The 12,065-nt window shown below is 44.1% G+C and overlaps 1 protein-coding gene across 3 annotated transcripts in view; it reads left to right on the forward strand.

Moving 5' to 3' along the window:
• The first annotated feature begins 414 nt into the window (after window positions 1-414).
• LOC108043267 (titin) overlaps window positions 415-12,065 on the forward strand; it is a 37,750-nt gene continuing 26,099 nt past the window's right edge. For 2 of the 3 annotated variants that reach the window (XM_017121881.2, XM_044458704.1), the window contains exon 1: window positions 1,464-1,821. The gene's annotated coding sequence lies outside the window, so the exon portion shown is untranslated. Of the gene's footprint in view, window positions 445-1,463; window positions 1,822-12,065 lie in introns of those variants that run through there. The other variant, XM_017121883.2, reaches the window with a different exon arrangement.

The raw sequence follows: 12,065 nt of genomic DNA on the forward strand, positions 1-12,065 counted from the left end.
AAACTAAAAGATTTCCGAATAAAATAAAATTTACCCCCGGTTTCAAGTGAAATAAACCTAAAAGGATCTCCTTTTCTTTGAGTGCTGTTGCTATTGCTATTGGACTGTATGGTATAGTTGGATTGCTGGGAGCGGGTGGTTTTTATTCCTGGTTTTTCTTTATGGCTGATGCTGCCGACTGCTGCTGCTGCTGCCCTTGGTGTTGCCGCTGTTGCTGTTGTTGTGGTGATTGGTGTTCCAAGCTGGCAATGCGACAAATTCCCCGCTCAAATGTTCGACACGCGCCGGCGCAGTGGCCAAAATGGACCAAGGACCAAGAACAAGAACAAGAAGCTGGGCCAAAGGATGCCGGCAAAGCGGAAATGTTCAGTTCATTAGCGAAACGTGCGCGTCGTGTAATGGACGTGCCGGCTCCCATTTGGCTCTGAAAAGTATCTTCGAACGGTTGGTAGCACTCGCTTTTGGCCATCTAATCTCGAGTGTAAAGTAAAGCAAAGTGAGTGAGTGAGTGAGGAGAGCGCGCGCGCGACTTCTTCTTCAATTTTTGTTGGCCAAAAAAGCGGGGAGACAAAGCCAAGTGCGAAATTACCAACTTGGCTGCGAGTAATTAAATAATTAATTGAAACGAACAAAGGAATTTGGCAAACAATTAACTGGCTTTAATTATAGGAAAGGTCAATACTCAGAGCCGGCAGTCACGCACTTTCTGTTGGGGGGAATTTATCCGCAGTGCTGTTGGCCAAGAACCGGTTGGCCCTTCAAACCATATTTGTCGTGTGTGGCTTGTTTAATTTAGACACCTGTACCGTGGATTTTGACTAGGTTCACTCCAGAGTTTCCCCCCTTTTTTTTCATGTTTTGTCTTTTGGCCCAAACCGCAAAGAGCCGCTTGATGGCCAACTGACTGAGTAGCAAAAGCGGCAGCATCGTCATCATCATCATCACAGCCATCATCATCGGCGTCTTCTTGGCCAATTCTTCCTCTTCTGCTGGCCATGACCACGAAGTGGCCGACGAAGACCAAGAACTTGCCGAGTTGAAGAGCGTCGAGAGTCGGGTTTTTGGACCAAGTTACATGCTCGCTGCGCAGTCGACGTCGCAGTCGGCGTCGCAGAAAGCCGGCTTCCAAGCAGCGACTGCGCCGCAGCAGAGACGCCGACTGCGACGTCTGCGTTAGCAGAGCGCGTAGCGAGATCCAATTGATGAGCAGTTTGCTCAGAGCATTTGAGTGTATTTGCTGTTGGTTCTTAGCCGCTCTCTTCGACGTCGTCGCTCTCTCTCCGCTGCAAGTTGTTGCTGTTGCTGCTGCCGCCTGCTGCTGCTGCCTCTGCCGCGTCGCGGTCGGCGCAGCTGCCCGCGTAGCTTCGTACTTTTGATTTTCAAACAAAAAAAAATCGCCGCGCTACGTAGGCTATATAAATAAGCAGCGAGAAGCTATTGGGTCCGAGTCTCTTTGAATTTTATGAAGCGGTTGTATCTTGGTGGTGCCCCAAGCAGCCGAAACGAACCGCCAACAGAACCTCCTCAGTTGGCCAAAACCATTCTTTTGCCTTTTACCTCTCCAGCGGAACAGCGGATTACCTTTGCCCTTAAAAAACAGAAATAAAAAACTGTCAAGTGAACATCCAAAAATATAACGAGTTGAACAAACCCATAAAGTGCGCGAAATGTTGAGCTACGTGTAAAAGCGATTTAAAGGATCCTATAACTCTGTGAGATACAAATCAAAGATACAAATCGGGATAGAAAGTGGCTAGTGATCCCATTGAATTCTGAGAGTTCTAAACGACGACCAATCGTTCTGTTACTTGAGTGAAAAAGGTGAGTTGCGACCAGCGAGTGTCCTTCCTGCAGGATATTCTAGAATGTCTTGTCATAGGAGATTTACAAGAAGAGTTTAGTGTGATTTAAAGTGCTGAAATATTTTCCAAACCATTTTTTTTTAATTTTTGAAATAATGTGAATAAAAAGAATTTAGAGTAGCAATAAAAACTATTTTTTTTTTAATTTGAAAACATTAAATTTATATAATATCCAAATTTTTGCTGAACATTTAATACTTTTAAATTCACTTAAAATTAAATTGATATTTTTTTTGAGTGATACATTTATTGATGCTTTTTAAAATTAAACCTTCTGTACATCGAATGGTTTTAAACAATTTTAAAATCTTTGAAGTCTTAAATTTTTTAAGATTTTATTTTTAGATTTCTTGTATTTCAATGTTTAAGACTATGTGCACAGATCTCAAAGGAACTTCTTAAGAATTAATTAGTAAAGATAATTTGGCAAAAGGTGATGAGATGACTAACATCGCTTCAGTAAATTAAAAAAATACATCGCTTCTAATAATAATTTATTTACGGGCAATTTAAACCGGTGTTATGCACATGTGTGACGCTTTGCGCAATTGTTTGAAGCCCGATTCAATAATTATTCGTTTCCGCGACTTTTCCCGCATGGGGTTCTCGCCATCGATTGATAAGTCCCCACAACAGTGGGCCTTTCGAACCGGGTTGTCAACTCTTTCTAGGGCAAAAACCAGACCAGACCTCCCATTAGGGCCATTTCAGAGAGTGGTGATCAGGGGGAAGGGTCACTGCAGTTGCGCGCCTGCATAAGCGGCCTTTAATCTTTACGGCTGCCAATTAATAAAAATTAATTTGCCTACAACGAAATTAAAGCGAAAGCTAACCAGGCGTTAAAACGACCTCAAAGTCATTCATTCATAAAAAAGGAGGTTCGGTTCGACTCGACGGCTGCTGCTGGTGCAAATTGCAGCCATTCAGTCGGTGGCCAGCTCATTCATCCACAACTCACTGGCTGCACCACTGCACCACCGCACCACTGCACCGCTAACGTAACTGCCACGCGCCGAGGCCCAGACCCAGACTGCCTTTTGGCCTTTCGGTCTTTTGGCCACGGCCATTGTGCAAATAGTTTCCGCATGCACGGGCAAAAATGTGTTCTTTACAGAATCCATATTTAATAATGCATTCTGCCATCTTGATGTTGTGCATATTAAAATGAGAACTCTTTAATTATGGTGCTAGGTACTAAACAAATTATTCTTGCCACAGAAGTTCTAAAGTGCGAAAATAGAATTAAAATCCGTTTTGCTATTTTAGTTGTATTCGATTTAAAAATCAATGTAAATCCTTATTTACTAGAGTTTGGAATTTCTGGTTTTAAAACTTCTTCCTAAACTGATTTAAATCTAAGCTTAAATTAATTGCAAGGACATTTAAGAGGCAATTAATAAACCGATCTTCACAACTATGAGAATATTTTCCTTGTGTGTTTTTGGGGTAATTTACAAAAAATGCCTGCTCCTGCAAAGAGCCAACTCTAATTAGAATTTATGCCCACACCAACTGGCGCGGAGCTTTAAATGGCCAGCAGGCCAGCGTCGACATTTTTCCAACTCGTAAAAACTAAAATTGCCCGAATGTAAAAGCTTTTAGTTAGCCATAAATAATACAAACTATGGCTGGGCCACGAGCCCGACGAAAAAGCCCCATGAAATAAGAGCCAAAACGATATATTTATAGTAGTTACAAGTGCACAGGGAGGATGGGCTCCTGGTCCTGGTCGTGGTCCTGGTCCTCGTCCTAGTCGAGGTCCTGTTCCCCGCTCCTCGTAGCCGGGGGCCCAATAAAAAATGCAAATAAAACGCTACCGCAATATGTGACCATCGGGCCCACTCCATCCTCCAACTGGCTGGCAAACATTTTCAACCTGAAATGACTTTGAGTGTTATTTGGTTTGCCAGAGATTTCATTGGCAGCTGGCCAGAGAGTTCGGGCTGACATTTGAGGGCCCTGACCATGACTGGACTCCGCAGCAGCAGGTGTTTGGTTGTGGGTCCCTTTTTTATTTCGGGCCATGTAAAAGTGTCCTCTGGTCGGAAATAGTGTGATTTATAGACAATTTCTGAAAGGGGGGGCACAACAGGACAGGGCCAAATTTGACATTGGGTTTGTCTGCAGCGGCGCCAGCAGGAATACAGATTTATTGATGAGCCAACAGGAAACATGGCCAATACGAGTATCGGAAACGGAGTCTAGTTGTGGCTGCGGCTGGGTTCTTTCTGTGGTTTCAGCATTTTTCCAGATTCCACGGCACATCACAGCTGCTGCAGCATTTTAATTAAAAATGCCTGAAACTGAAATGTCTCCCGCGGAGTCAGGCAGTGCCAATAATGACATAAATGCCTCGACTTAGGGCACTTTAAGTCGTGTGGTGGCTGCGGTTGGGGATTGAATAAAAGCGGAGGCTTCAATGTGAGCACTTCTGCTGCCGCCGGGCTAAAAAGTCGGATAGGAATAGAAAAATAGATAGGCTGAAACTTTGCCAGAACTCCATCACTCAGGGGAGCGAATCGGAAAGTTCGACACTTTGTTGCCAGCGAAGTTTTACGAGCTTATCGCCGGCGCACGCTGCGTATGCTTAACTTCATCCACCTGAGGGTTTGATGAACTGTAGCAGATCCGCGACTTTCCATAGTCACTTTCAATATCGCATTAAATCATGCCTTTGTTTAGATGCTTTCTTTGTGGCTTGATTTGTGATTTCATATGTGGTACCGAGTTTGGCTTCCTCGAAGGAAATTATCATAACAATTAAAAGCCACTGCAGCCCGAAGTCGCTGAAACTTTATTCGGCTTCTTGGGCTGTTTAACGTTTATGTTAATTTATTTTAATTTTCGTCTCTTGGAAAGAAAGATAAAAGCAACTGCGGAGGGCAGCTCGCCTTCTCCGCGTTCTGCCGAAATGCGCAGAAAAAAGTCTTTAAAATATTTAATTGGCTGGCATGAAGCTACTATTTTAAGTTATGATGCGGGCCCGGCACACCTTGGCTCTGACATCAGCAACATCAAAACACCAGAACATCACAAGATCGCACAGAAAGGAGCCACCGAGAACCGACAAATTACATAATGATAGGATGGCCCAGGCTAATGTCTCATTGTTGGGCTTCCATTTCGCCGTTAGCCAAGTTCTGCTTTTGGCCAGAAAAGAACTGACAAGGGGAGGAGCCCCGTCACATCGCATAATTTAATTAGGCCCACTGTATGCAAATGATATGCTGCGCTAATTGAGTGAAAAGCTGTGCCAAAGCCTAATGAGCCGAGCCGGGTCATGCATCTCGTATCTAGTGGGTAGTATCACCCATCTGGTGTGAGTATCTCGTATCTGACGGATGCAAGCGTGACTGCCACACTCGGTTATCAGTTAATCCGATTACGACCGTGTCTGTGAACCCATAACACACAAAAACCGAGCCTGTCAATGGCCAATACCATTGGATTTTGGCCAGGGTTTATGGCTTTAAAAATCCAGCAATTATGCCAAACTCTTATGGGTACAAGTTGTTTTAAAGATTTATTTATAATTTTTATCCAAACATCATACACTTCGTATAGAACTTAACAAATGATTAAGTTCTACCATTTCCAATGACACAAAATCAAAGTAGCTGTTTTTACTGCCAATAAATCGAAACAAATGACTAATATAAATATGAATCACTCTTAACTACTAATAAACAAAATTAATTAAATACAAAATTAAATGTCCATAGCAAAACATCTTCTGCAACTTAAAGCCCAACGAACACTATTGGTTAGCTAATATTTTAGATTAGACAAATGACAAATGTATAGCCTAATGGTTTTTTCCCTGCCCCTGATAAATGTATATCGATCCATTAGCTGTTTTGAAATATTATCTATCGGCTGGAGATAACCAAAGATGCATGTTCAAGAGATCGACAAAGGCAATCCTAACAAATTAAATTGTGACGTTGGCAGTTTTTTCATCGCCTATTTTCACCTTGGGCATTTTCTGCGCATTTCAAAGGCACTTGAACGAAACCAAACCGAACCAAACTGAACATCATTCCCGCCAGCTACTTTTTGTGATTTTAAAGTTTAATTGAGTAAATCGGTTTATGTGCGGCATTAGCATTGTGTGACTCTTTCGCTTCTATGGACCCTACTCGCCGGCAAAGAAAGTAAGCGCAACTAAGCACATTACGACTAAGCGACGACACTTGTCTCGCATTACGCCCAAGTAGCCAAGTACCAAGTGGCCAACTACCAAGTGGCCAAGTACCAAGTAGCCAAGGTTAAATCGTGGTCTAGAACCGTGGCGCTGGTGGCAAGAACTCCGACTTTAAAGTGTGTCGTGGTGGGGCGCGAATTTCTCTAACCCAAATTGTTGTTGCCGCCTCAGAAGTTGGTGAAGTTGCTGCTGCGATCTGGTTTGCAGCCGATGCTTTCGCGTTTCGAGTTCAATAGCCAAAGAAAGTGTCAGACGGTAGAAAGAAAAAGTGTGCGGAACGAGCGGAACCAAATGGCGACATAGATTTCCACTGGCCCACCTGGCGTATGCGTAATGCCTGTTATCAGCCACAAACTGCATTCGGCAAGTGCCTGTTAATGGCCATTTCTGGGGTGCTAATGCAACCCGCCCACTTTAACCACAGGATGGCCATTCCAGGGCCATTAACGCGGCCGTTCGAATTTAAACCCTGGCAGGCATTTTGGCATGGCTCTTAGAGCTAGAAAATATAATTTGATTCAATTGAAATTGGCGCGCTTAATGGCCCATAAGGCCAAGTGGAGTAGGGCCAATTCAACGCGGTCAAGGTGTCAACGCGCACGATGTCTGTCTGCTGCACAAATTAAATATGTTTCGCTGGTTATTATTACCATTATCTACTGCTGTTGGCCCGAAAACGGGTCCAAAAAGCCAAAAACAGTTATGGGGCCAGCACAATTAAGCCAACGGAATATGGCCGGCGAATATCAGGGCCCAGAGCCAATAAATTAATTCAATCGCCTGCAATTACCCTGAGGCCAAACAGAAACCAAAAACCAAATAGGCAAATCAAGCCCCGAACATTTCTTCTCTGTCTTCGAGAGATCGAGAAATTCTTTTCTTTTTTTGTGAGAAAATATGCGAAAAGTCGTCACCTGCGTCAGCGATTCAAAGGCCAAAAGAAATCTGTTGGCCAAAAGGCAAAATCCAAAAAAAAACTAGTTGTGAGAGCCGCGGGCTCAGAAAGAAAAAACAAAAAAAAAAGAGAGGTGAAGATGTTTTTGCGTTTCGTGAATGAAATTAATTTCCATTGTATGGCAAGTAAATAAGTAAGCCATAAAAGAAATACAGTTACGTTTTAGGGCGGCGAAATATTGCAAATAAAAATGGATGTGAGAAACGGGCGATGATATGGAGATTGATCGGTCGAGTGGTCTATAAAATTGAGCTCATTACGGGCCTATGTTGATTTCCTATTGCGGTTCACATAGAAGCTGGCCGAAATCTATAATGAGCTGGGGTTTTATTGGCACTTTCAGCGCCGTCATATAAATTCCGAATCACCAGCTTTCGGTAGAATTTGTGTGTGTTTTGTTTAATCAGCGATCACACAGGAATTTCACTCGGCTTAGTCACATAATAAACCGCGCGAATAAATATAAATCAGTTCAATTAAACGTTGGGTGCGCATAATAAACAGTTTGCCCACCCTTCGTCGATGACGACAGCACACGAGTGTTTGTTTGAGTTTTGATGGTCTGACACACGTATTTCAGCTTGGATATCTGGTTTTGTGGGGGCTTTCGTGTCTTTCTAGCTGCTCACTGACCCAAATTCGCGGTCTTGACTCTGGTTTTCTTCTCATTTACATTCCACCTCATTCCGATTTCGATTCTATGTGGGCTCAATTGATCTTTGCTAATCGATCCCTTTCTCTCTCTGATTTCAGGTATGTAAACTGAAATCCCTGTGACATTTTAGCCAAGAACCTGGATACCTGGTTACTTAGGTAAAGGTAATTGAGCCGTCAGCCTGTCGACGCTCAGAAGTATGCAATGATAAATTGGACAGCAAACAAATGGCTGCACTTTTTGTTCCGCTGCGCTGCTTAACTGCTTCAATTTGCATAAATAAATAATTTAGCAGTGCATTCGTTCGGTGCTGAAACAATAAAAGTCAGCAAATTGAGTCGCAAAATGAAGCAGAAGGAAAAAGGGGAGTAGCGAATGCCAGGCATCTAATTTATGCAGCAGGGAAGCAATCAGAGGTGGTCCTTTTGGGAGGACTGAGTACTGAGTACTGAATCCTGGGTGGCCACCGAAGTAAAGGTGCGTGACAAAAGCCTGGGCTTTGAGTCCTGATGGGGCAACATGCAGCTCCTTTCATCCTTAGACATGGCGCTCATTATTGAAGAGGGCACGGGCACAGGTTGACTATCCGGCACATCCTTGTCGCTATCCCATATCCTTGTGGGGGAAATTCCGACGCTTCTGCATTGTTTTCCCTTTGCCACTTGACTTCATTGCCTTCAAGTGTGGCTTTTTGCAACCCTTTTTTCCATTCGAGCTGGAAGGCAGAGCCGCAGCTTAAAGCCCAACGAGATCAGCTTCAATTGAGAGGCGGACAATACGCTGCGATGCCTTCTAATTGAAATGCAAAATAAATGTTTTGCCATTTCCGAGTGGACAGGTCAGCGGCTATTGTGCCGTGACACTTGCAGTTGGCCGAACACAATGGCCATGAAATTGATGGCAAAGTTGAAATTCGTGTTTTAAATGTCGCTGCATAATTTATGTGGAGTGGCAGTCGGCAGTCGGGAATGAAAATCCATATATCGAGCAGTCAATTTATTTTCAGCTCATGCAATTATCTAGAAGAGCGCAGGGTTGAAAGCGCCCGCGAGACTAAAATCAATTTGAAGCCAATTTGCAGGCGCTAATAAATTGAGTTAAAAATTTTGAAAAATAAATTTCTTACTCGGGGGAGACTTCCCTGGAGTTTGGATGGAGTTTGCTCCCCCTGCGAACACTTGGAAAACAATTAATAATACATTTTAGAAGTTGCTCAGCATAATTAAGTATTTAAATTCATGAAGGAGTGTTCATTATTTTAGAGAATTCCCCCTTTTCGGGGGTACTTTTCTCCGAGTGCACACTAAAGATCGTTTATCAAGCGGCAGAGCAGAGTCCGCTGTGGGCGCTTCTAATTAGGTATACGTGTGCTCGATGGCTCAGTCATTCCGTCAAGTGTTATGGCAACTATTTATATTTATACGAACATCATAATGCGGAAACTCTTACCCGAAATGCCTCGCAGTGCCGGTCGGTTCTAAGAACCCGCCTCGTTTAATAGGAACAAAAACTGGTTGGGGTTTAATAGCCCCCCACTGGCTTATTCTTCTGCCAGCGTAATAGCCAAGTTGAGCAGCCATGAAATTCAATTTCATTTCATCTCTCATTCGGTTCTTTTTTTTTCGGAACATTCTCGGAAGTGCGCAACGCGTGAGTTTTTACTTTAGTTCAGATGGGTTTACGATGGGGTTAAAGTATAAAGAGCAGTAACCGCCTAACCAAAGGGACTAGTACAAACTCCGGATCTGGATTTTCTAGATAAAGAACCCGAAACCCCGAGAAATGTTTGCCAGGGCCTACCACACCTGCATAACTTTTACCCAGTCAACCAACCACTTTCCACGGTGGTCTTTTAATAGGTTTTTATACGCGTTGCGTTGCTTTTAATTTTGCTCGGAGAACACTTTCCTTTATCTCAGGCGAGGGGGAGGGGGCATTACCAAACAAATAAAACCTGGCCAAATAAAAGTGAAATTTCCAGGGCAAAATTTGTTTTCTCAATGAGCAGCATAGTTGGTCCAAATCTCACGTTCATCTCTTAATGACGGCACATCATTTTAATTATTTGCCCGCACGTGTACAAATGCCAGCGAAGAAAGGGCACTTTTAAGCATAATTAAGTGTTTCGATGGGGGTTCGACTTTTAACCATTTTCAATCTAAGACTCTGATAAATCGAATCTCGCTGGCCTGGAGCACCTGCGAAATTGATCATAGGAGGCAAAGATCCCAATATCCCAATATCCCGAGATCCCTAGATCCCGCTTCCCAATCTCAGGCTGTTCTGGGCGCCGTTCGATGGCTTTTTCGGGCTCTCAAGTGGGAATGGGCCACAAGGAATCGCCTTTTGGCCAGGCTTTTCGGGATTTATTTGTGTGGAAATGAGCAGCTAACGGTATATGAATCATGACTTTGGCAGGCAGCATGATTTAAAACACTCACTCATATGCGGCGGTGGCGGCGATGGAGTTTAGAGCTTCGAGTTGGATTTGCAGTTTGCAGTTTGCAGCTGCAGTGTGAGTGCCATGACTTTATGCTATAGTCTGGCCTGGTCTGGGCCAGGTTAAGACCACAGCCTTCCCTCGCTGTTTTGCCGGCTGTTTGCGCATATTTTAGCACATTTTGCTCTGTCCAACTCGGAGTACGACTCCAAACTGCAAACTCTAAACTCCCAGCTCCAAGCTCCTCGATCGGCATCGCGAGGCGACTTTGTAGCGCGTAGGAAAACGTGCGATTTCAAGTTGACAGCACAGCTATGCCATGAACCCGGCCCATCCTCTTGCGGCACTGGCACTGGCACTCCGCCTGTCTGCCTACCTCAAATCAGCTGGAAAAGGCAACGTTTTTCATTTTCTACATTTTAATGCAATTTTTAATTTATTTGTTTTGCCGAGGCAGCGACAGGGACAGCGACTCCAGCTCTAGCTTCAGCTACAGCTCTCTATCGGCGGACAACGCATGTATATGTATTCCCCATTGATTGGCATTTCCTGGTTGGCAGCATTAGACTGGCCAAGTCAAGTGAATTCCTCGAAGCGGCCAAGACCAAGGATGATGGCCTCCAGACTTGGTTGCTTCTCTGCCCGCGAATGGGGGGACACATCCAATCGATGTATGAAACGCATTGACTTTCAGCCAGTTCGCCCAGGGCATTTGTAATTATCCAGCGCGGCCAATGAGTCACTGGGAATGATCGATGCTGACTTGCAGATCGGGAGGCGAAAACAATGCCTAACCCAATGACATCACGGCTGGCGAAATAGAGTCGCATCCGGGCCTTTCCCATGCCTGTCTACGGCAGCATCCCGGCTCTAATTTTGGCCAGCACTTCACATGCCAAATTACATGGCCATGAGTAATCATATTAAACAGACTCAACTCAACTCGATCCAAAAACGCGCCAAAAGCGCGCGCTCATTGATCCACTTTTCGCAAAATCTACTCCCAAATCACGTAGACAAAAAAAAGTGCTTTACGTTTAAGTCTATTTGGCTAACTGTTTTTGGCCCGGCTCTATTCAAATTGAACGCATATATTGTGGCTTTGGCATAATTAGAACCAGTTTGTTGGGATCGAAGGCGTTTAGCTGGGCTATTTGCGGTAGCTCTCTTCAAAAATCATAATCTTAAGTGAAAATGATTCACTTTTATCACTTTTATTTATAGATCTAGTACCTAGCTTCAGTGCAGTTTCTTAACCATTTCGGGGGATATATTGAAATTCCTAGAGCGTATGGCATTCGGTTTTTTACCACCTTGATTCGGCTGTTTCTTTGTTTTATGGCTCAAATTTGCAAATCGATTCGGACATTGTATAACATTGTAAAGTCGACTGACACGTCTAGGCGTCGTTAAGGTTTTGCTGGGTTTTTGGGCCAAACGGCGTCCAATGGCCAAGAATGAGCTGCTGCTCTCAAATTCATAATCACGTTTGGAAAACCGCGCTGAAAAGTGACCCCGAAAAGTGGAGTGCCCCGGGCGAAATGCCTAATTGTGATGTTGATTTTAATTAAGCAAATCGCGCAAATGGGGAAGCTCATTAGTCAGTGGCGAGCTGGAAATCGCATGCAGCTGCATTTCGCAGTTGCAACTCAGGGAAATCAGAACGCTTCTTCGGCAACAAACTTGACCCCAAGAAAAAGAGAAATTTGTGGCAAGCGAAAAAATGAGGCTCGAAACAAAATCAGCTCACGATCTTCCACAGTTGCTGTTGCTACTGCTGCTGTTGGTGTTGCTGTTGGTGTTGCTGCTGGGTCAGTCCACATATGGCTACTGGTTGCATGCTGCATGCCCCAGGCGCTCGAGCACTCGGTAGCCAGCGTCATCAAGATTTGTCACAAATCAAGGCGGGCAGGCAACTAATCCAGTTCAAGTGCTGCCTCCGACACAGC

Source organism: Drosophila rhopaloa, unplaced genomic scaffold, assembly GCF_018152115.1.
Source record: "Drosophila rhopaloa isolate 14029-0021.01 unplaced genomic scaffold, ASM1815211v1 contig_167, whole genome shotgun sequence".
Taxonomy (NCBI): domain Eukaryota; kingdom Metazoa; phylum Arthropoda; class Insecta; order Diptera; family Drosophilidae; genus Drosophila; species Drosophila rhopaloa.